Here is a 26,704-nt window from a genome sequence, read left to right on the forward strand (position 1 = left end):
ATCTCAACCTGCAACATTTTCTGCCCCCACCCAGCCACCATTTCAGTTTCTTAGAAACATTCTTTTCTTCTTACGTACCAGGATTAAGAATAGTATAGACACATAGTAGGTTCTGAATGAAAAAAATGAATTAATAAAGTTTTTCCTCTGCTATGATCTGAATGCTTGTGTCTCCCCAAGATTTATATGTTGAAATCGAATCACCAGTCCAATAGGTAGGGTCTTTAGGAGGTAATTAGATAATCAGGGCAGAGTTCTCATGAACGGGATTAGTGTCCTTATAAGAGTACTGAGGGAGCTTGTTCCCCCCTTCCCCCACGTGAGGACACATAGAAGGTGCCCAAGATGCCGAGAGCCCTCACCAGACACTGAGTCTGCTGGCGCCTTGATCATGGACTTCCCAGCCTCTAGAACTCTAAGAAGTGAATTTCTGTTGTTTATCAATTACTTAGTCAAAGGTATCCCTTTATTGCTCATTTCAGTGACTCCCCCTATACTGCCACTGCTTAATTAATGCATTCCTCTGGTCTCAGTTCAAACAGCACTTAGAAAAGTCTTTCTTGGAACTCCTGATAATGTTGGTTCTCCTTTCACTTGCTTTTATGGCGTCACATATTTATTGTATATTTTACATTTGTGTGACTGTTTCATTAATGTCTGAATCTGTCCTTCCTGTGGGTACCTTTAGTACAATCAAGCTTTCCAAAATATAAGATTCATGACTACATGAGCTCTGTCTGTTTTGCCCATTATTGTATCTTTAGTGTCTGACACACAGTAGCCTTCAGGAAATTTGCTGAATGGACAAAAACAGGACTTTGTAAGAACAAATAAATATGTAACCAGATCAATGATGTTGGTTGGCTGCAACATCAACAAAGATAGTGCCTTGTTGAAAGTTTGCTCTGAGTCTACTCCCAGAGTTCTTCTCAAACTGAGTTCTTATTTGTTGTGTATACCACTGATTAGAACAGACAAAAAGCAATCAAACTCTGACTTTTCCATTATCCACATAGGCTGAAGCTCATGGGCTAGGAAAGAAAAGATAGATTAAGCATAATATTTCTTCTTGGAACTACATATAGAACTCAGTCTTTGGTTAAAAAAATTACTGTTATTATGTTTGGGTGAAAGGTAAAATAGAGTATCAAGCCCATTAGTTGTGATATTGAATTCTGTTGTCCCATTTTCACATTCATTTCCATGAATTTAGATGCCTTTTGGTCAACCTCACCTAAGCATTTATACCACCTTGATGAATAGTGAAATGTCAATGAATACATAGAAAGTTTCTATATTTTGCAAAGAACCTATTAGCATGAGCTTGAAAATGTAACATGCAGGTTCATTGGTATGCATAGAACCAAGTGATTTTTGTTAAAGTAAGAAATTTGATGACAGTATGAAAAGATGAACGTTGAGAACGTGCTTCCCATTTTAAAATCAAAAATTTAGAAATATTGTAAGGATTCACATTTCTTAATATCTGCCATCCAAGTGACTGTAAAAAATCAATATTTATACATGAGATTTTAAAAGCCCATCATCTCCAAGGTACAATATGGGATAAAACAAAAACATAACAGAGCACAACAGCAACAACAACCACCAAATACTGTTATTTTGGCTCTTTTTAATTGTGAAATGATTGTTGTATACAGAGGGGTAAAAAGAAAACTTTTAAAAGAATTGCACTCTGAAAAGTATTTGTAAATATGGATGACTATTTTATATGTGATTCATCACAAAATCATAAAAATGTAACTCTTTATTAACTATGTTTAAGAATACATTTATAATGCTGACTAAGGACCATGCAGTCCTGGAGCAATAAGGACCTGGAGCAGTAAGTCCTAAGTAAGGAATATTTAGTCCTAGAGCAATAAGGAATAAGTCTTGAAGAAAATGCATACATCGGCTTCAGTCTCAATACATATAGAATTTTCTTTTTGTCCTCTTGAGTTCCTGTCAAAAATACCTGCCTAGCTGTTATAACCAAATAATGCTGTGCAAAGAACGATAGGGGTCACACTGGTCTTGAAGAGAGATGGGGAAGATTGAGGGAAATTTTCTTTGCTCTCTTAAATTTTAAAGTCAACTTTATTGAACATCCACTAAATGAAAAACGTGGCAAAATACTAGAAAACTGAAAAAATTTGTTAATAAATACTTTATGTTTTCAATAAACTGGTATCATAGACATATCAAAATATGAAAATAGGGCCGAGCAAGGTGGCTTACACCTGTAATCTCAGTACTTTGGGAGGCCGAGGCAGGCGGATCATGAGGTCTGGAGTTTGAGACCAGCCTGACCAACATGGTGAAACCCCATCTCTACTAAAAATACAAAAATTAGCCAGTCATGCTGGTGCATGCCTGTAATCCCAGCTACTTAGGAGGCTGAGGCAGGAGAATCACTTGAACCCGGGAGGCAGAGGTTGCAGTGAGCCAGGATAGCGCCATTCACTCCAGCCTGGGCGACAAAGCAAGACTCGGTCTCAAAAAAAAAAAAAAACAAAACATCTAAATAGCTATTGTGAAAGCTATTGTGAAAATAGCTAAAACAATGAAGAATATTTTAATATCATTTTAGAAAGCATAAAATCAAGTAAGTTATTTTTAGAATATATGACTGTGGAAGCAATATAACCATCACTAGTAAAGATTGACAACTTTATTTTTAGTGGTCCAAGAACTTCATTGAAGCAACTTACGAACCTACTAATGGTTTATTGATTAATTGACATGTTGATCCTGGAAAGAATAGCATTTTCTAAAGTACTTGAAGGCAAAGGAGGATTCAGTCTTGTGAATAACATGAAGGAATTTTCTAGGCAGAGAAATGGGGATACATTGGAACAGAAAAGAAGAAAACAACTCATACCCCAGGTAATTAAATGTAGTTCAGGTGAATGGATGTTCAGTGTGTGAAAGAAACAAATGAGGAGTTAGAATGGGAGGGAGTTTTTAAAGACAGGAGTATGTAGTATCTTGAATACCAAGAGAAAAAATGATATTCTATCTGGCAGACTGTTTTTGAGAAGGCATGGCATGCCAAGAAGGCCAAGGTCACAGATTGTTGGTCAAAGTTACGGACTCTATCATTCTGTCTGGTTGTCTGTCTATCTATCTTGCATCAAGCTGATCAGAAGTAGGGTTAGGTGGAAAACTGAGTGGTTGCAAACAACCCATATCTACTTTTGCTACTAAAACTTTTGAGTACTCTAAACCTTGAACAGAACAACCTCTGGCTGGACTAGAAACATCACTTTATAAATAAAGAGCGAAACCAAAAGGTTTATTATAACCATACCCAGAAATAAGGAGGTCTGCAAATAGTCAGAAATTCAGTATTACTGGAAAGTTAAGAACTTCGTAACCAAGAACTAGAAAAAGATAGGAATAGAGTACATCAAATTGGCAAAGTTCACTGGTAAGTATTTTCACATAACGGATTTCTTGTCATCCAAGTGTTCATTATTCACATCCTCACAATTTTAAATTGCCCCAAAATTCCAACTTTTCTAAGTTGGTAACCTACCCATTTAGTTTTAGTTGATTACTCATTGATAAATGCAAGATATGAACATCATACCACACAAAAGAAAGAAAATGCAAATCAAGTGCAATGTGAAATCCTAAATTTTGCAGATTGGATATCATCTATCTACCCATTTACAGGGATAAAGCCAATGTAAATCATATCAGAAATCTTCCAGAATAAACATACAAAGCCATTGCTAATTGGGGGTCTGGCAAAGATATATAGCTACATATTTTAAAAGATACATGGACACAATAGGAGTTACAAAGTATATTTCTTTGAGTATCAAATGATTAGGAGAGGGCTTAGGAAAACTGATGAACTTCTTCAGTGAATTTTTACCAGAAGAATCCTCTTTGATTTGAACTGCCAATGTTGAATATTCAGTGGAGGGAAGGGAATAATGCTATAATCCAATTTTGTTGGAATAATCACTCAAAACAACATGTAATTCTTTTTTAAATTATTACAATTGTGCATAAGTGCTATTTAGCTTGAAGTTATGAAACACAAGAGAAAATGTGCTGGTTTTATTCACTTAATAACAACCTATTTTGACATAAGTTTCAAATCACAATTTATTTTAAAAAATTATTTTAAATCAATCTTTGATCACTATTTATAACTTATTTTAGCATTTTTCCTAGGTAGAATTTGTCTATGACTAATAAGAATTCCTTAAGTGGGATTTTTTAAATCCAGAGATCAGATCTATGTCCAATAAGTGAACTCTTAAAAGTTAAAATTTTCTAACTGTAAAAAGACATTGAAGTTAAAGCTTCCTAACAGAAAAGCATTCCAACTATAGAATCAGCTGATCTGTATGGCATCGAACATTCTGTTATCAAAATATTCATCCACAGCCAAATGAGAGGATAGCATGGATATAGTGAAGATTTCTATATTGGAAATTGGATGAGCTTGTTGGTGGGCCTCCCTCCAACCGCTAAGATTTCAATGGCACAGCTGAAAGTAGGACAGCATTTCCCAAAGTTGCTAGAAACAAGAGTCCTTTAAAATGTTCCACCAACAAAGGTTTGCATAGCCAAATTAAGTTTAAAAATTCTTCACACCAACACCTACTTCACATGGAAATTCACAGGGCATATTATAGCTCATTCTACATCTTAGAAGTCCTGTAGTGAAGAAACATATTTAATTTTATCTAATGCAGCATTTCCCAAACATATTTCACTAATTATAAAATTCTTTTTTATTACTTTCCTTTACTTGATATCAATTAATATCCTGTGGGAGCATAGGTGATATCCAAAATACTTAATAACCTCAAGAAGAAAGCACTAAACAATCAGATGGCTGTCTGATAAAACTAGTGTTCTTTGGAACATAGTTGGGAGAGGGAGAATCTGGCTTAACACTGAGATCTTATTTAGTAACCAAGTGTAATCAATCTTCAAAGCCAACTTAATTACCGGATCATTTTTCTTACAGTCGATGGACTTGAATGTGGCTGACATGATGCAAATCATTTTAAAAAGGTCTAATGCATACGATTATCATATATTCCTAGCTTCATATCAATTCCACTAAGCCTAAATTAATCTCTCTTTTAAGAATGATATTTTTTAACTTTGGAAGATTTAGTCTTCGCTTAAATAAAACTAAAAACAATTTTTGAAACTAAACAAAAAAGTTTTAAAACATAAATGAATGGAAATAAGCAAGAGCTAAAGTAGAAGTTTTCATTAGCCATGAAAAATCCCTTCTTAAATCCGATTTGAAAAATAAATAGCAAAGATGGGTTATTTCGTTACTTTCCCTAGTGGCTACCACTTGTCTTGTAGTACAAACATTTAATGAGATGACTTGTTCCAGTTTCCTGCTTCTGTAATTTTATTATATAATAACTTCTGAAACATGCATATGTGTATTTGCATATATACACAGAAAACCTCTGATGGACACATAAGAAACTAATAACAGTTGTCAAGGGATAAGGGCTCTTAAACTGGTTAGATGAAGGAACAGAAGTCCCAGAAGAAATTTCTACTATTTATCTTTTTATATTACATGATTTTCAAATTCTCATTAGATATTCTAAAAAGTAAATAAGCAAAAGAAAGATTCTTTTAACGGAATGGCAAAAGAAAATGTGGTTATATATTTTGGCCAAATAAAGGCTGAGGGAGAATTTGATAATAGTATTAAGTAGGCCAAGAAACATGAAGAAAAAATTATTTGAATGTGGCAAAAAACAGTGCCAGATTATAGAAGGTACTTTCTCATAAGCAGAGAAATAAATCTGCCTTCTTTCCTGTTGTTTTTGGTTAAGGATGATTAGAAGATCCTATGAGGGGGCTAATGCCCACATCAAGTTAATTGCTCATGTCTTGATACCAAATACTAGAAATCATCCAGGGCCCAGGAAAAAAATAGTGGTAGGTTGCAGTTGCTATTGCAGTGCTTGGTAGATACAAATATTTGTACTGGATTGGTGGTTTCTAGTGGATGACTTAATTTATTGCAATATAGAACTCTGTTAGATGGGACAGTGCTCCTCCATGACTAAGAAATCAATCTTTCTCAATCTTCACTTGTCACCATCTGCAAACATTGCTCTTCTCTGTCACAGATTACCCATCTTCAACTGTGTCCTAGAGAATGAGATGCTTTGTTTTCCTCTTCCTGGGTAGAGAACAACCCTTTGTTTGTTAAGAGGTGGGTTCTTGCTATGTTGCCCAGGCTGGCCTCGAATTTCTGGCCTCAAGCAATCCTCTTGCCTCAGCCTCCATGTAGCCAGGGCTACATGTGTGCAAACTAAAGAGAACAAAAGAGAACACTCCTTTTATAGGCTCACTGTATTTAGGTGGAGGTCATGATTTTGCATTCCGGCCAAAAGGATATAGGTCCTCCACTTCCAGACTTGGCCAGGAAACCTTGCACACTCCCTGTGTCCCCTTCTGTTTTAACTCAGGAGGCCGTGTATTTAAGACACCAACATTCCAAGATGGAAGAGACATGGGCTTCTGACTGACTACTTGAAGGTGATCTGTTAAGAAATAATTGCCTGGCCAGGCACGGTGGCTCACGCTTGTAATCCCAGCACTTTGGGAAGCCCAGGAGGGCGTATCACGAGGTCAGACGATCGAGACCACGGTAAAACCCCGTCTCTACTAAAAAATACAAAAAATTAGCCGGGCGTGGTGGCGGGCGCCTGTAGTTCCAGCTACTCAGAGAGGCTGAGGCAGGAGAATTGGCGTGAACCTGGGAGGCGGAGCTTGCAGTGAGCCGAGATTGCACCACTGCACTCCAGCCCAGGTGACAGAGTGAGACTCCGTCTCAAAAAAAAAAAAAAAAAAGAAATAATTGCCTGAACCACATTTGCCTCCAACATGTGAAATGAACATTTATTAAGTTTATGGCAGAGCTTTACAAATAAAAAAAAAAAAACTGAAAAAAAAAAGTTATACCACCTGGATTTAAGCCACCTGGATTTAAGGAGGCTTTGTTAGAGTATCTAGCATTGAATACCCTAATTCATTGCTACATTGGCACACTGGTGATACCTGTGGATTAGTGATGAGTCTACTCAATGTGAGCCCTCTGCATTTCTCATTGTCCATTTACCCTACCTACTAAATATTATTTTTCACATAGTATTTATTGATGATGATACCAGTTTTTAATTATCCCATGTACCTCTTGATTTTTCCTTCAGCCCAACTCCCCAGTGAGGAAGCTGACATCACGTATCTTATATAGGGCTCTCAATTAGACATACATTTGCCCCCTAAAGTCTGTATTAGGTCAGTTCTTGAAAACTACTTTTTCTATTCTATAAATCTAAATTTTTACCTAAAAATTTACTATTTTCCTTAATTTATATGTCATGGATGGAAAACAAGATTTTTCTTGTGTCCCAATTCCAATCAAACAGGAATATGTGATTTATATTGTGCAGAAGGATCCTGATATCGAGTCTAGACCCAAAGGGAAAGAATGTCATGATAGATTGGGGTAATTACCGTAATGAACATGGGAAGGAAAAGTAGTGGCATATTTCCCTGACTTAAATCATTTCTTTTTTATATACAGCGGAAATCTCCGTACTTTTAGTTAATTTCTGTGCTGCAAGACACCAACAATTGATCCACCCATCTAACTAGCATTTCTGAGATCTTAATCTGAGTCAAGGAATATGCTGTCTGCTGGAAAGATAGTGAAAAATAAGGTCTCAGTTCTGTCCTGAAGGAGTTTATAGAGGAAGACTTAACTTACTCCAATTAGTAATTGACACCAGATAATTAGAAAGGCAAATGGGTGGTTTGCTTTATTGTATACTTGAGGGATAGAAGGCAGAGAGAAAAACATCTTCAAAGAGTTGGACGGTTTTATTATTGTTGATTTTGGAATAACCACCAATCAAAGGGCAGGCTTAGTAGTAATAAATGATCACCTCCTTAGATGACTACAAGAGTTGGATGCAACAGTTTTCCCTTATCTCTCAGTTCTATTTTCATTTTATGAAGAGACAGGTAAATCAGACGTCATGTTCTTGTATGTCCATAACAGGGGTAATTTAATAATTCTAGTAAACTACCTGCTGAGCTACACCTAGGGTCATAAGTTTTTGAATCCATGGAAGGATTTAATGACTTATGCAACTTTCTTTTCTGGAAATACGTGCAAGACGGATGATGAATTGTACTGAATTATAATATATGATGTCGATCATGAATTTAAAGTCTCTAAGAAATGGAGAGAAACAATTAGCAAAAGGGCATTCTTGACTTACCTAACCAGAAATCCACCTCTAACTCCCAAAGCACTCACTTCAGCAGTCAGGCCACAAGACATATCTTTAATCTCCGCAAAATCTAGTTCTTGCTAGTTCTAATAGGAAAGTAATCTTAACGGATACCTCATGTTTCTCAAACAGTGTGGCTGAGAAATTTTATGGGATAGAGTCAATAAAAAAGACTTGTCTTTTTATATAGTATTCTTCATGTCTGATTACTCTTGCCATAGTCTTAGTGTCCTCATAAAAGAACACTTCAAGGACTCTGTGCAAGGACAGGTACAGTGAATTTTAGCAGTCAGAGTGGACCAGTGGATAATCACCTGTGAAAAGGCAAGCAAATAGGGGAGTTATTTCTGATGTTGGCATCACCACAATGAATGACCTTGACTGAGTCATTTAGCCTCCCTGAACCTCAGTTTTTTCATCTGCGAAATGAGGGAAAAACACATCTGCCCTTTCAGGGCACTCTCTCAGGATTGCTGGAGAATTAAACAGATCATTGCTGCAAGCTTAAGTGCATTGAGTCCATGAGATGAAAAGAAAACAAGACATCATCTACTTACACAGTATTCTTTTCATCATTATTAATTTTCAAAGGTGAAGATAACTGTGAAAGAACCATGGAAGCAGATTGTTGCCTTGGAAACAAAATAAAGGCTCAACCAGCATTCCTACATTAGAAAGAGAGCTGCCACCTTGGTATCTACTTTTCATATCTAATCAAAGGCAGAAAGGACCCAGACATTCTTTCCACTTTCTCAAGATTCTGTAGCTGGAATATTTTCTTGATTGCTTTGTCTTTTTATTTTCTTTGTCTTCTTTAACAAAACGATATTAGCTATTTTTTTAGTTTTGTTATTGCATAGTTTAGCATATGTACGGTATATGTAATCTTCTTTCCTATTGGCTAATAGTAAGGGAGTAAGGGAGGGAAAGCAGAGAGGGAAAGAGAGATCAATACGTTAAGAATAAACCCACATGGCTAAAAGAAACTGACTTCTAAAGACAAAGCAATTTTATAACCTAAAATACTATAAAATACAAATAAACTTAAAAGTGTGTTTGTCCTAAAGAAGGTTGAATGAAAGAGGACTGTTGTGGTTTTCTAGATAATGTCCTGTATATCCCTACTTCAATGAGACATTTGTTTCTAAAAGAACTTATCTCTCAGAAATGATAAAATCGATAATTTTTCTCTCTCCATTGTTCCTTAAAACAAAAATGGCCTTATTTATTTTCATTCTTCTCTCTACCTCCACTCTTCATCATGGCCAAACTAGGGGAAAATAGCATTGTGTAATCACTTAGAAATAAGTAGAGATCACTTAATGATTTATGATTTTCAGGTTCCTGATATGAAAAATGTGAATTTGGACCCAATAATCTCTAACTTTTTCTTTAGTTTTAACTATTGTTCTTTGATTTTAGACCTTGCTGTGAAAGCACCGCTTCTTGCCAATAATTTTTGAACTAGAGATCAGACTGTTACTTATGTTGTTCAGTATAACCCTTTAATGATCACATGTCTCCATGGTACTTTTTCAAACCATTTTCATCTCATGTACGTTTTACAGTTGAAATCCTAACTTTACAGTGGTTTTACCTGTGAAGGGGCGAGACAGGAATGATGAAGAATTTCCCCTTTTTACTTTGTATTTTTATTTTCTCAAGAATTTAGTATTTTTTAATTAAAAAGCAGGCCAGGCATAGTGGCTCATGCCTGTGTTTCTAGCACATTGAAAGGCTGAGGTGGGTGCATCGCTTGAGCCCAGGAGTTCAAGACAGCCTGGGCAACATGGCAAGAAACTGTATCTAAAATAATAATAAAACAATACATCTCAAGAAATGTACCCATCTTTAGTTTACTTTTCATTCTATTGATTATAAAAAATGCATTAAGGGAATATTGAGAGGTGTTGAATTTATCTATTATCTTGATTGTGGTGATGGTATAATGGGTGTTTGCATATGTCCAAATTCATCGGATTGCACATGCTAAATATGTGCAGTTCTTTGTATATCAGTTATACCTAAGTAAGGATGTTAAAAAATGCATCAAGGTAAATATTTAATTTATATTTAGAGAAACTTTTTTTTCAACCCTGGAGATACTTTCAAATTTAATTCTTTGCACAGCAGCTAAAAACATAAGAAAAATGCTGGTATGGTATAAATGAGACACACTGTATATTATACTCCTTGAAAATGCTTCATGCATATAGGGGTTCAAGAGGCAACTGGGAGATCAGAGCCTTCTGAACATCCTCAGTGCATGATAGGACCCATTTGTCTAAGTCTATGTGATCTAAGATGTAATACTCATTTCTATTCCCTTCAATTATTTTAAATGCCCCCAGGCTGGAATGAGAGAATTGGAGGTTGAAGAAGGGCATCAAGCTGAATAAGAATAATATTTTTAAGTCAAATTTTTCTTATAAGATAGAAGCCAAAAATCTGAGTATAATATTATTTCACAGAATTTTGAAGAATATTAAAAATAATGTGATAGGATGTTTCAAAAATAATGGCATAATCCCCCCTCCTGCATCCTCATCCCTGGGCCACCCACTACAGCACTGACTCAGCTTCAGCATGTAACTTGTTCCAGCTGCCCAGTGAGATAACAGCAGAGGAGCATGACCTGTCTTGCTGCTGTTGGAACCTAGTTGCCATGGACTAGCCTGTCAGATCCTAACGCTATTATACATGAATCAAGTGTCCCCATTGCCCAAGTCAACCACCAAAGATGTAAGTGAGGCTTCATCTGACAAGATCTCACCCTGCTGATTCATCAGCTACTGAAATTGTATGAATGATCCCAGGAGAAACCAAGAGAAAAATGTTCCCAGTTGAACCCACCCCAAATTGTCAAGTGATTGCTATCTTAAGCCAAACAAAGGTGAGGTGGCTTATAATGCAACAAAAGCTAACTTATACAATAAATCAATATGGCCACTTAGGTTTATCCCTCAGAATGCAAGTTCAGTTCAATATCAGAAAATCATGACTGTGATTGACTACATTAGTTAAATCAAGGAAGAAAATCATACCATCATTTTATTAGATATAGGGGATAAGAACTATCCAATGAAGCTCAAAACTTTTTGGGCAGGATACATTTCATAAATATAGATCCAGATAAGAATTATCTTTTTTTGACAAAGGCCATATACCAAAATTATGTGGCATATGTATAACACTAATTAAAATTACCATGCTAATATTTTTTAAAATCTTATTACTTCCCCGAAGGACAGAAACGAAATAAAGATTTTCAAAATTACTGTCTCTGTTTAACATTATCTATTGGAATTGGCCAACAGAAGATGGAGAGGGAGAGAGAGAGAAAGAGGGAGGGATAAGATTTCAAAGAATATAGATTAAAATGTCATTTTATAGATGTTTTGATCATTCATTTATTTGGAAACCCAAGAAAATAAGCTATTAAATCTGATTTTAAAAAAGTATTAACATGGTGGCTAGACAAAAGATCAATATACTAAAATCAATAATATTTTCCAATAGCCTCAATAACGAGGTAGAATATAAGATACACTTGTAATATCAACAAAAACTATAGAGAATACAAAGCTTCATATAACAAATAGTACAGAAAATCTTCCTAGCAAAAACTTTAACTCTGTATGAAAGGACACATGAGTAAAGGAAATACACACTAGTTACGGATGAGATGACATAACACTAATAATATCAATCTCCTTATATTAATCTATAAGTTAAATGCAATTCCAATACAAATCCAACCTTTTTTTAAGGACAGCATGAAAAAGCAATTTTTAAATTAATTCTGGAAGAAAGAAGTTCTCCAGACAACTAAGGCAGTTTGGGAAAGCAAAACCAAGATGGAGATATTGCCCTGCAGGATATTAAGATATATTAGGAGCCAAGTGTGATAGCTTGTGCCTGTAATCCCAGCAATTTGGGCAGCCGGGACAGGAGAATTGAGGCCAAGAGTTGAAGAGCAGCCTGGGCAACATAGCAAGACCCAGTCTCTACAGAAAAAACACACAAATTATCCAGGCAGGGTGCTGTGTGCCTGTAGTTCCAAATACTTGGGAGACTGAGGGTGCGGGATAACTTGAGCTCCAGAGGTAAAGGCTGCAGTGAACCAAGATGGCATCACTGCACTACAGCCTGGGCAACAGAGTGAGACCTCATCTCAAAAGAAAAAAAAAAAACACACATAAGGAAGTCATGATGATTAAAAACATTGTGGTCCTGTTGTGAGAAATGGAAAATGCAACTAAACAGATGGTCTAGAAATAGAACCATATAAAGATAGGAAGTACATGAAAGAGGTAGCATCATAGTCCTGTTGAGAACGTTGGGGAAAGAGGTTCATTATATAAAGAGACACAGAGCTGAATCCTAACCTAACGATACAACTTATATCGCGCTGTCTTATATAGCTTGCTGAATTTTCACAAAGAAATCCTATGAGACACAAACTAGTATCCTACTTTACAGGTGAGAAAACTGAAGCATGAGAGTAGAATGACTAACCTAAGAAGTATGTGGCAGAACTGAGACTTAAACCCATACAGTTTTTCCTCAGAGATCATTCTACTAAATACTATAAATACAATCCTGCACAGTGTCTAAAACTAAAATTCAATTAGTTTAATATCTAAATGTCAAAGACAAAATTTAGAGAGAATAAAAAACTACAAACGAATATCTTTGTGATTTCAGAGTAAGGAATAAGATAGATTTAAAAAAAAAAACAAAAGCATATATTGTATAAGCAAAATGGATGAATTCGGCTACATTAAAATTATGGATTTATGTACAACAAATGGAGCCAAAGTCAGATTTAAAAAGAAGTGACCCATAGATGATATATACAACATTTAAAAATCAATAATGGATTTATATCTGAGCATAAATGAACACCTACAAATCTAAATGAAAACACAGAACATTTATTAGAAAAAATGGGCACAGGTCATGGATGAGCAATTCATAGTTGGGAAACAGAAATGGCAATATTGTATATGAAGACTCAACCTCATTAGAATCACAAAAATGTGGAATTAAAACAAAAATTACATGTGAATTTCTATATGCCAGATTTCCAAAAGTTAAAATGTGAACTAATATTATTTGTTGGTTAAGGATACGGTTAAAGAGAAACTGCTGGTGAGAGATAAATGGTGAAGCTATTCTGGGGAATAATCTGTGAATTAAAGTACGTATACAACTTCTACGTTAGCCATTCTATATCTGAGTATAAACCGGAGAGAAACTATGCCCTGTTCCTCAAGGGGACATGTAAAAAGAGTTGATTATTGCTTTATAATGGAAGTGAAGTGTTGAGAACAGCCTACGTTCTCGTCACTACGGTAATGGATAAGTAAAACTTAGTATTAACTTATGTGAAAATGTGAGATGGTGCCAGAAGCAATAAATTAAGTTCATATGGAGCAACAGAGATATATTTTAAAACTGTGATTATGTCATGAAAAATTAAGACCTAGGATGTGATTTGTAGTCAATACTATTTTGTACAAATTAGTAATCACAAAACAATCCAGTCAGTTTTTCAAAAATCCATACAAAATAACTGTTAAAGATGAGTTGGGAGATTGCATGTCAAGTGACCCAAAGAATGCAATAATGCTACATAGGAGAGAAAAAAGGAATTAAGCTGGCAGAGGAATGGGAAGACCAAAAAAAAAAAAAAAAAAAAACTCTATAAAATATTGGGAAATAGAAGGATCATATACATTGTTGACAGGGTAACATTAACTAAGGTATATGATCCAATTTGTCTAAGTATCCTAAAAACAAAATAAAGATACACAATATGTTAAGACTTATAAGCATTATAAAAATGTTTAAAATGATTGCAGGACACAGGAGAAATATATAACCTCTGAATTTAAACTGATACAATACTGATTAAATGTATCATCATTGTTCTTATGTCACCCATGCAAAGAAAGCAAATAGAAATCAGCTTTTAAGATAGAGGTTGGTTTTTAATTGTTTTAGAATCATTAGTTAACATGCCAAGTAAATAATAGTCCATCTGTATCCAAAACACATAAAAAGTTCTAACCCTTAAAGTTCCAGTCTCTAGAGTAGGGGTGTGTGTGTGTGTGTGTGTGTGTGTGTAGGAGTATGTTTGTGATCGTGTTGTTTAATAAACTCAAGGGTACATACTATACCTGACTACACTTTTAACTACTCTTGAGCAGGTCAAACTGAAGGTAAAGAATAAACAGGTAGACACTGCTTGGATGACACTCCAAATTATCTTAATAGTCTGCAGATCTGGCTAGACAATCATGTTTTGCTTTCAGAAATAATATATTTTTATTTTCTTATAAAAGTCTTTGAAAGACTAAATCTTACAAGCATTTGTAATTAATAGACTACATGACACAATAGTAATTTAAGAGTTTATAGAACAAGTTTATTCAGGTGTCTGGGGCAAGTTGACTCTTAGTTCTAAACGTTAAACTTATTTAACTTGAATTTTCCATAACTCAAATTTGTATCTATAAAATGGAGGAATATACTTCAATAACATTAAAAATCTATAAATTTGGGCTTTGGTTTCCAAATTCTTTCTCCAAATGATAAAAAGGTTTAACCCAGACATTGGGGTTGCCTAAAATTTTTCATTTTCTGTATTAATACACAATCTTCCAGCTTGCAGTTTGGATAGCTGTCATTTTTAAAAACTGTGCAAAAAGCTAATGCTTTTTTGCCAGAAGACAAAACAAATTCCTGTGGACTTGAAGTAATACAAGGCAATGCCATGTATTGGAAGTATGTGCTTCATGGTAGACATTAATCTGGAGGTTAGATTAAGAACAGGGTGGTCTGGTTGAAGTGAATAAATTATTTCAAATGTACGTATAACATTAACTCACTTTGTAATAAAGTCTTTGTCTTATCATATAAAAATTAGGTTTTTTTCTCAGTTTAAGCTCAAGGAAATCCCCATACATCTTATCTCCATAGAGCAAATAAAAAAAAGTTCTTAAGACAGACAAGTTCTTATCAAACATGTAGAAAATTAAAAACATACAAAAATGTATAGTCTAAGGAGAGTTCAACAAATAGAAACTTAAGAGGACTTCACTGATATTACGATGCTTAGAAAAATACATTATTCCTAAATAAAAAGATAAATGGAAGCAAAAAAGATTAAAGCTAAAATAAAAATTAAAAAACAACCAAAATACTAGTCAACACAAAGTTAAAAACTCATTAATCTAGGTGTATTACCAAAGGCCTCATAAAAGATTTCACATATATTACAAATCAAAACAAAACAAAGAAAAAAATGAAAAGATTTCTCTCTTCAAATTATTCTACATAATTTTTTTTTTTTTTTTTTTTTTTAGACGGAGTCTTGCTCTGTCACCAGGCTGGAGTGCAGTGGTGCAGTCTCAGCTCACTGCAACCTCCCACCTACCGGGTTCAAGCGATTCTCCTGCCTCAGCCTCCTGAGTAGCTGGGACTACAGGCACGCACCACCACGCCCAGCTAATTTTTGTACTTTTAGTAGAGAGGGGGTTTCACCATGTTGGCCAGGACGGTCTTGATCTCTTGACCTCATGATCTGCCCACCTTGGCCTCCCAAAGTGCTGGGATTACAGGCATGAGCCACTGAGCCCAGCCTACATAAATCTTCTTATTGCTAAACTGATAGGAAGAAAAACTCTTTTTAAGCAACCAAATTATATCTATTAATATTTGTACTTCTCAGATGGATCTTGTTGTATAATATGTGTGATTAAAATAACCTGTCTGTTAATTATTCATATTTTGGCATCTCTCATTAACTCTTATTTAATTACATTGTCACCCCTGGCTAACTCCTAAATAAAAACAATTGTAAATGTAATATACACCCCATCATTAATTTTGGAGCTCTAAGAGTTAGGAAAACTCAACCTGGAGAATAAACTTTAGTTTTACTAAATGGAGAAAACTATTTTCCAGTTTTTTAAATGAGGGGTTATTCAATCTGAGTAGAGCAGGCATCACAAAAATGCAAACAAAGTGATCTTTGCCAGGTTCTAATGCCAGAAATACTGTGAATGTTGCACTGGATCTTGTAAAAATAGCCACAGCCTGGCGCTTTCAGGGCTAGGTCATGGTGTGTTAAACAATAATACCTAGCCCTGATGGAACTTATTTGGGCCAAAAAGCTTTCATCTGCATTATTCTTTTAACCCCATTGCATTGTTATGGGAAATGTGTTTGTTTTTTGAAATGACATTCAAATATATCCTTAAAAGAACTCTTCCGGTCTCTCTATAAGCTTCTTCTCTCTTTCTGCCAACACATCCCCTGTTAAAAATCAATAGTAGACTTCTTTTTCTTTATATCATCACATTTCAAATCTGATGTAGCTAATAGATGTTAATATAATTTTTTTCAAGAATACTCTCCTTCTGAATATCTTTGCCCTCATCTTTATCCTGCCTATTCAGGGCAAAGGTTATCTTTCCTTTTTTTATATAATAATATCAAGATTATGTATTTTGTTCAATTTTAGTTTTAAGTGGTGTCTAAGTGCATAAACTAGTGTCCGTGCAAAGAATAGCTTGTATTATTTGCCAGATGGTTGGATTAATTATTGTGCTTTTAAAACAACTGATTTCACGCCCTCCAGTCAGTCCAAATATACAGAAACAGAAGTTTAGAGTGATGTGGCTTTTCTGCAACACTTTCCAGGCTGCTGTTCACATGTCAGCCCCTTGTTTTATTCTTAAATTGTTGTTGTTCAATCTATAAAATCTCTCTTAAAGGTCCCCAAACTGCTTGTAATTTGATCTTTTACTTTTGAGGACACATTGTTTCCAAATCTCTAACCATATTCCCCTTCTAGTAGACTTTCAGATTATCTTAACTAATAATTTCCTTACTTTTCACCTCTATTTAGGGATTCTTGAATTAGCTCTTATATCTGTATCCATTATTGCTCCAATTATTTTGTTTTGCCTTTTTCTTGGAAGTAAGTTAATGCTATTTTTGACAAGGACGTATTTGACTTCTGTAAAGATGCTGACTTGAGAATTTTAGAAATGGGTTTATGTCACTCACACACCTCTAATTAAATGTGTGACCTTGGATAAAAGCCCCTTAACTTTTCAGGTGTTCTCTTTGCTCACCTCTGAAGTTGATTAAAAGTATGAACATCTAAAGGCTTTTTAGTCTTAGTTTGGTCAATGAAACTGTCAAAAGTCCATCATGTTGTCTTTATTTTTATCATTAGTCAGTTTGTCTAAAATAAATTATGGTTTATGAAGCCAGAGATTTTCTTTTTCTCTGGCATCCAATCACTGCAAACATTTCTCATGGACCTATTTTAAGAAGGCCTATGAGTAACCTGACCTTTTATGACTTCCCATTTTGTTGTCTTTACAACCTGGTTTCCCCATAATTTTCAGAGAAAACTTTTCACCTTTTCCTGGCTCTCCTTTTGACCTCTAGAGAACTTCGCACTTTCAAAAGACATCACACTAATACTACTATTATCACATGCTCTCCAAAAATCCTCAACCTATTTATGCCTATTTATTAAGTTAATATTTTATCAAAAGTTGTCCAATTGAGTATTTTATGCCCAGCTCTGTCAGATATTTTACATGCCCTGTAATAAAAAGCTGAGAGATTCATTAAGAATTAATTTCCTAGTACATTTTCACTTTGATACTTTCCTCATTATGAGTCATCAATTGGGTCTTCCCTACAGAAACAGATAAAACTAAGTGAGAAAAGATACGTAAAAGAACTAGCACAGTATCAGGGATATAACAAGCATTCAATGGATGATAGCTGTTATTCTTATTATGATCATTATCACCTTAGCTCATGTGTTTTCCGACTTCATTACTGGACTCAACTCTTACCTCTATTTCTTATTAGATCCTCACAGCAACACTTGAGGAAGCTAGATTTTGTCCCTATTTTACTGATTGCAATATGGAAGCCTAGAGCATTTAAGTAAATTGACGGAAGTCAAGAGTCAAGAGCCCAGTCTGAATTTGTCACAACCACTTGCCCATACTCTACTGTGGCAATACCACCAGTCATGCACCCAGCTTCGCCAAGGTCTTATCAGTGCTCCAATGCTCTCTTTTCTTTTCTTTCTTCATTTTTTTTTTGTTTTTTGGAGATAGAATCTCATCTCTATCTCTGCTCTGTAGTGCAGAGGTGCAGTCATAGCTCCTGGGCTAAAGTGATCTTCCTGCCTTCGCCTCCAGAGTAGCTGGTAGGTTGGCACCACCACACCTGGTACCCCTCCAAAAAAAATAGCCAAAATAGATAACCTCAGCCAACCTATTTTTTGGGAGGTATCTTTTTCTTGACACTGTCATCCTTGGCCCCCAACTTAAGTTCACTTTTATTTTCCTAGTCTTGGTGAAGAGAGTAGAAGGTGGAAATTGAGGTTAAAGGAGGGAACTCTGATGTTATTCAAATATTGACTTTATCTTAACTTCCAGCCTCTGCCTGTTCCATTTCTGCTCAGTCACACACAGAACATTCACTGTTTCTACCAAGTGCTCTGCCCTGCCTTTTTTTTTTGTCTTGGTGCCACTGCTTTATCTCTACTTGGAATGACACTCTTTCGTCCTTGGTCTCTCACCAATCCCTACTTCATAGTCATCATTAAAATCCAAATTTTCCTTTCACACCCAACTCAAATGCCAGTTCTATCCTGAAGCTTTCTGGGTCTGCCAAATAAGCACTAACTACTTGTCTGTCTCTATATTTCTATAATGGCCATCACATGAGAATGACAAGTGATTTTTACAGCTGACAATATATATCCTATCAGCCCTTCCGAATTCTTTCTCCATCCAGCTCTGTGCCCTGGATGTCTCGCATGGCCTAACTTGATGGATGTCCTTGCCTTCTTCCAGCTTCTCACTGGGTTCACCAATGGAGAACACCCAGGGGAGATTAGAGAAAAGGTGAAAGAAGAGTGAGGTTGGGTGTTTATTCCTTTGGTTTCCTCCCTGCCAAGTTGCTGAGTGACGGATGGCTGCATCCCTCAACTTAAGGCCACAGCCTCTATGGGGAGGCCCCGACTCTCCAGCAGTGCCTTTCTTCTCCTTCCCTGCTAGACCAAGAGTGATAAAAGTGGCCAAGCTTTTACTGACCCACTAATGCTACACTATCTCTGTTTCCCTACATCCTGCTCAAATTGTCCTTTTCAGGGCACCACAGATTTCCTGCTGAAACCTTGTTTGATGAACTTCTTAATGTATTTCTTCTAAGCTGCTAATTTTACAAACCACATTATTACCTTTATGTGAAATGTGTCTTCAGGATGAGTTAATACATTCTGAATGATGATAATGGTAACAGCTAGCATTTATTGAACACGTACTATGTTTCAGGCACTCTCCTGAATGCACTAATCTAATGTAATTATCCCAATAAGCTAAGCAAGGCACAAAAATGGTGAGAAGGTACCAGAAGTAACTTGCTCAAGGTCACTCTAGTGGCTGAGTGGAGTTTAAGAGTCAGGTCTGCTCCAAGCTTAAAGCTTAAGCTCTAGATCTAAACTGGTGGTTCTTAAACTTGAGTAGGCATTGAAGTCACCTGGAGCATTTGTTAAAACACAGACATTGGGGCTCTATCCCAGAGTCCCTGACTCTTTCCATCTAGGGCGAGGCCCAAGAATTTGCAATTCCCCAGTGATGCTGATGTGCTGGTCTGAGTACCACACTTTGAGAACTAGTAGAACAAGCAGTACTGCTTCCCATACACAATAACTAAAGAAGCTGTTCAATAGTATGAGGTACAGAACTTTTAGGGTTCATTTCCAGCTGATTTCCCAGCTGGAATTCAAAAGAACAATGAGATATTAATGTCTATATGTTGGCAATAAAATGTAATTCAATTCAGCCAGTATCCTAGGAGCACCGACTATGTGTTGGAGTAATTTGCTCAGGATAACTGTCAAACAGAAATACACCATACTCAAGAATTCTTTCTGATCATTCAAACACTTAGGCAAACAAATAACCATGATACAATATGATAGCTGTTGTAATAGAGCACACACATACATTTACATATACACACAATCAGTGGAGCACAGTTGAAGAGGAAATAAACTCTCTTTGTGAGGAGGTAATAAATGCAATCTCAAGCAGTCAATAATGGGACTAAGAATTCAAGAAAGAAGAGTAATTTTCCAGGAAAACAAGTGGAGATAGGCATTTTAAGAAGGAAAAAAAAATCTTCAGCCTGCACACAAAGGGAAATGAAGAATAATGTAGCAAGATTCTTGTATCCAGTGTTCACCAGACACAAGAGTGAGTGAATACCCTGCCTCTCTCTAAGTGGAAAGCAAACCTCTCTACTACTTATTGAACATCTCCTAAATGCTAGACGTTGAGCTCAAAATCAGGCCGCACTGATGATGCAGGTGCAATGCTTACCCTGCAGGGACTTGCATTTTAGATTATGCACATCAGCTAGGCAGACTGAATTGCAGTTAATATATTGAATTACAAGTTATCTCAAGCAAAATCTATTCATGAAAGTGATCCAGGAGTCAAATGACCTAAGACTTCACCTGAAAATCAAATGTTCATTTTATGAAATGATAGGTAAAAATTATTTTATATGCCAAAACAGGCTTGGCTTAGAAGACACACAATTCTTCCATTCATACTATATGAGCCAGCCCATAAACATGTTACTTTTTACCAGAAGAAACTTTCCCTTCTTTCCTAAGAAGCTAGAAGCAAGGGGCAGGCATGGGAATACTTTCATCCAAAAAGCAGAATCTCATTGCAACAGCTCAGCACAGCTCCAATTCACATCCTTCGGAATGGCTTCCAAACTAAGTAATTTAACAAACTGATGAAGAAAAAATGGCCCATTAATCTTATGCTGCATGTTATAATTTAACTCAGGTTTAGCATAGGAAAATATTATTTGCATTGATTAGAAATATGCTTTATGGGTGCATTCATTATAGACTCAAAATATTTTAAAATTATTGGCTGGGCTGACATGATGAACTACATAGGAGCACTACTAGATGGCATTTCAATGTCATCTGCGCCTCACGTCATATTGGGCTAGGAATAAATATATATTTTTACTCAATGGGCAATCTTATTCCAAACAGCAAGACATGTTCATTTCCATTCAGTTGTTGTAATCATGAAGCTATCAGCTAAATATTATGTGGATAACTTAGATGCAAGTAAATTCTTGTATTTACAATTCAAATATTCTTATGCCATTTTCCCCCTTTGCTTAACCTAATATAATGGCCTGATCAATCTGATTAGGAGGACTTTTTCAAATTAATTTACTCAAATGCTCTAAGGTAGACTCTGAAGGACTAAAATTGTGGTCTTTGGTATCCAACAAAAAGGGTTCAAACTTATCTCTTACTAGCTGTGTGACCTTGGCCAAATGACAGTATCTCTGAACTTCACTTTCCTAATTTGTAAAATGAAAATAATAATAGAATTCGAGTTGTAAAGTTGAAGAAAAAAATAAGTTTGGTAGTGTGTTTACCATATGGCAGAAAAGAGCAGTTATTCTGATGGTCATTATTACAAGTGTGGTTGCTAAGATTATTGAAAATGTATTGTTTGTTCCCTGTTCAAAGAGCTAGAATCTTAAGACAGCTTTCCATTCTTTTCCTTGATTTCACCCCTAAGAATTCTGTCATACAGTGGCAAAAACATATTGGCATTTTGGGGGAAAGGATCCACTGAGGTGACACTTTTGGTGTATCAAGTATATAAGGTATAGAAATCTTTGGAGTCTTTCTTTAGACTTCTATTTACTTTCCAGTAGATTGAGTGTTAATAATTGTCCAGTCTCCCGCTGTGGATAGCTGTGAACTGGTTCATCTACTGGCACCTTCTCTGGTTCACAGACAAACAGCAGGAACCCAGAAAGAGAGGCTTTTCTTTTCTACTCCTATTGCTAAGAACCTTCTTGGATAAAGACAGTCTTAAACAGATTATGAGATTGCTACTTGTTATAGGATCAAAGCAATGTCCCAAAAAAGAGCACTGGCCTCTGTTTATTACACTTACATTTCACTTGAGATACCTTTCCATCCCCTAGAGAAAACAGATGTTTCAATACCTTCAAGGCACTGGAATAATACAGCCAGGGAATCTCTACAACTGCATGTTTAATTATACTGTTCCATCCAGATGAATGTTTTTCCATCAAGGTCAGACTGACTGACCAGTTGAAATGCTTGATTTTATCCTAAAGTCAGAATTGAGTAAAGTTGCTGAAAGCCTACCCAGTTTACATCCTATCTTCCCCACAAAACCTGCTCTGAGGATGCAAGTTGAAATTTTACTTATATGTGTGCATATGTGTGTATGCAATGTATATGTGTATATATTTGTATATACATATATACACACATATGTATATATACACACATATAAAGGTGTATGTCTATATTACAATTACAATGTATATATTACAATTAATTTGGTTCATTTGCTCCCATTCTAGTGTTTTTAGCATAGAAACAATAGATGACATAAATCCCTTTTCTGCCACAATATAATAGCACCTGAAGAATCGTGTTTTATTAGCTAGAAGTAGGATTTGCTTTCATTATTGCAGTACATTTGATAATATAAAAATATTTCTGATTATTTTTTCTTATGTGAATTTCATAGCATCTTCATCTAAAATTTACTTTGGAGATTCAGACCAAATGTCATATCAATTTCCTAGACTGCTTAATATGTAATTCTGCTACAGATTTTAATCTCAATATAACAAGGGGGAAAAGCAGAGAGAAATGAACTAGGTGTACTCAGGATCACTCTCTGCTATTGAAATTTCCCCAAACCTGAGAGGTTTCATCTGTACGTAGAAATATTTTCACCATGGGACGTATAGTGGTAGAACTTTTGAAGAAAAGTTGACTTATTGTCTAAAAGTTTTCCATTTGCCCTCTTCTAGGTTTGCACTCAAGACTGCCATTTACCTTAATGGAAGCTGTTCATATGCCCCCAGGAAAGAATGAACAATTTAATAGAAAATGCTAAAGGAGTGATATTAGGTTAGCATCTCGTCTTATCCGAAGAAAAACATAGGCAGATTTTCTACTCTCTACCTTATTTCCCACTTTATTTTCAGGATGTGGGGATAAAAATGTAGGGTCTAATGGATTTTTCAACGGCTTATAATTATTAGTGTTATTGTTAGAATACCAGAATATAACTAATAACCAAATGTAAAATGTTTGGTAAGGAAATTGCTTTATTAAAAATATAAATTTTGTGGGTATTAGTAAATGTTAAAAGGAACTGACAATATAAAAGGTACAAAAATTGATGACTGTATTTCAAATGCTGAGAGGTGTATTTGTGTGTCTTTTTCTCTTTCTCCATCTTATTCAGCACCTATAAAACTAAGGGCATATATTTACAAGATGGTGGGCATGTTTTGGATGCTCAGTTTATGTCTGTAGGAAAGAAAACAACACAAAGATAATTGCCTCAATTAGGTCAAATGTTATATAAGATATGAGTTAGAGGCTGAATTAGGATTCACGTTATGAGTTTCTCAACAGTTACCAATAGAACCAATGACAGACATGAGAGTGTAGTGCAATATATGCCAAGATACTTTAAAGTAATTTACTTTATATTAATATTATCTGTTAAGACATCTTAGTTCAACCACACTCAGCTGCTCTACAATAACCCCAGAGCTTCTGAGTTACAATACGCCAGAATTAGGTAAATGGCTGTGCTCATACAATATAATTCGGGCAGATCCAGTGTCCAGTCATTGCTGTTCTACCACCCAGTTGTGAGCTAGAATAAATTCCTTAATTTTTTGACCCTCGAGGATACCGAAATAATATAATGCTTACTTCATTAGGTCATAGTGGAGATTAAATATTATTAAGATGATATGCCCTTCATCTAGGAAATATCAATAAATGTTACTGATGCTATCGTCATCATCATCATCATCATTATCATCATCATCAAGGTCATGACAGAAAGAGGACACATTACATGAAATCTCAACTTCATCCCTCGGCCATGCACACCTTTCTCTTCAAAGACTTATATGTCAGATTCTAACACTGTCAAATGTAAGTCTTTATGCTTTGTTCTGTAGCTAATATTTGCATCTTTCCATCTGAGTTCGGGTTTAGCATCGTTTTGTCCACACAACAGAAGCTGATCTCCAAAGAGAGGAATGATGTAGCCTCAAGTGACAAAGACACTGAGTGAAGTCTTTCACGTCCTGGGACACCTGCGGCCCAGCACAGAAGGCTGCTAGGTTGCCAACACAGAGTTTACCCCTCACGTGTCTGTAATTGGGTAAAGAGAGGTGAAGTTTAGCATGTGATATGTAAAACGGGCAGCCACAAATACAATTCTAAAGCAGAATTGGCTTCAATTCTTCCTTCTTTTTCCCCACTCTCAAATGCTCAGGAAGCTTTCCTGCTCTTGTCTCTGACAGCAAATATTATACCTTCCTGGATATGTAGGTGGATATCAAGAAAGTGCTTATTTGCAAGCAACAGGAGCCAAATATAGCTGATTTGAACAGAAAATAATCTTTGAAAGGTTATTGATTAAGTTTCAGTAACTAGAAGCAGACTAAAGAACAAGAACTTAGGGCACGCTATCAAAATTATTGAATCATGCAAAATTGAAGTGTACGTGCAGGCCTGCCTCGCTGACCCAACACAAGCAGGATACGGGATGCTGACCCAGGCACTGCTGCCTCCTCAGTTACTCCTGGAAGGACTTCTCTGAGGTCCTTGCTTCCTCATATCATTCGTTTCTAATTCGAAATATAGGACATGAGTGTAATTGGCCAATCCTAGGTCATCTGACTGTCTTCCAGTTTCAAGGAAGACTGATAAAGAGAGTCAAGTTTACTTTATATTGTTTACATATAAATGTGTCTGGTATTTTCAGTTTAAACAGTGGGAGAAAGGCACTGTCCCTCAACAAGACTCATAAAGTGAAAAGGTCCCCAAAATATAAAGGAATTTCAAATCAGATGTATGGAAGTTAAAAACAACAAATTCAGGGGTAGAATTATAGACATTTTGTGGTTAAAAAATATGTTTAGAGTAATTCTGACCTGAGTTCATATGTTAAGCAAAGCACTCAATCTTGCTGATCCTCAATGTCCTCTGAAAAAAAAATTTGGAAGATAATATCTATATAAAATAGTGTAGTATAGATTAAATAAATTGTATATACAAAGTGCTTAGCACATCCTAAGCATTTTATTAAACTGTTTATTATTATTCTTATTGTTACTGATGACTTAAATTACTGCAAGAATTAACAGAGTAATGATGTATGTAACACAGTGCTAAACATCACATTCACCATCTCAGCTAAGCATGTGTTGATTCAACAAATATTCTATATATCAGACAATAATTCATTAGTATTTTTTTTACAGAAAAAAATCATGAGGAATATGAAGCATAAACAATGGACCAAAAGTCACTCAATTAAGACATAACGGAGGTGAGATTCCAACCCAGAATTATTGAGCTTGAGAAACTATACTCTTTTTTTATTATTATTATACTTTAAGTTCTAAGGTACATGTGCACAATATGCAAGTTTGTTACATAGGTATACATGTGCCACGTTAGTTTGCTGCACCCATCGACTCATCATTTACATTAGGTATTTCTCCTAACGCTATCCCTACCCCAGCCCCTCACTCCCAAACAGGCCCCGGTGTGTGGGTGTGTGATGCTCCCCTCCCTGTGTCCATGTGTTCTCGTTGTTCAGCTCCCACTTATGGTGACAACATGTGGGACTACACTCTTAACCATAACAAGGTAGTACCCTTCAGATCAAATGTACAACGTGGTGACTGTAGTTAATAATACAGCACTGTTTACTTGAAATTTGCCAAGAGAGAAAATCTTAGTGTCCTCACCATACACACACACACACACACACACACACACACACACATAATGGTAACTATGCATGGCAATAGATGTGCTAATTATTCAGATTGTGGTAAACATTCCACACTGTATACATATATCAAATCACCTTGTGGTACATATTGAATATATACAAATTTTAACTGTCAATTATATGTCAGTAAAGCTGGAAAGGAACTCAAACTAACTTGAAAACAAAATATAGCATCCCTCAATATGTTAATAATTATAAAATACTTAATAGATTGGAGACCTTCAATAAGTGATATTTCTTGTAACTATAACTATTATTAGTTATTAGTTGTGTGGCATTGTTTACTTCTAACGACAAGGATATAAGATGGGGGTTGCTGCTACAAAACTTCAGAGCCCCTGTGGGCATTTGTGGGGTAAACACAGCAGGAAATGAGGTCTCTCAATTTTCAACACAGAAACTCTTTAAGTT

At 35.7% G+C, this 26,704-nt stretch overlaps 1 protein-coding gene and 1 long non-coding RNA gene across 7 annotated transcripts in view; one reads left to right on the plus strand and one right to left on the minus strand.

Moving 5' to 3' along the window:
- GRM7 (glutamate metabotropic receptor 7) overlaps positions 1-26,704 on the minus strand; it is an 879,282-nt gene that overhangs the window by 827,490 nt on the left and 25,088 nt on the right. The window lies entirely within an intron of this gene.
- Positions 21,500-25,064, plus strand: LOC129471617 (uncharacterized). Its single transcript, XR_008653663.2, has 3 exons — positions 21,500-22,076; positions 23,271-23,370; positions 24,246-25,064. It is a non-coding gene; the product is annotated as an uncharacterized lncRNA (long non-coding RNA).

Source organism: Symphalangus syndactylus, chromosome 21, assembly GCF_028878055.3.
Source record: "Symphalangus syndactylus isolate Jambi chromosome 21, NHGRI_mSymSyn1-v2.1_pri, whole genome shotgun sequence".
Classification (NCBI taxonomy): Eukaryota; Metazoa; Chordata; class Mammalia; order Primates; family Hylobatidae; genus Symphalangus; species Symphalangus syndactylus.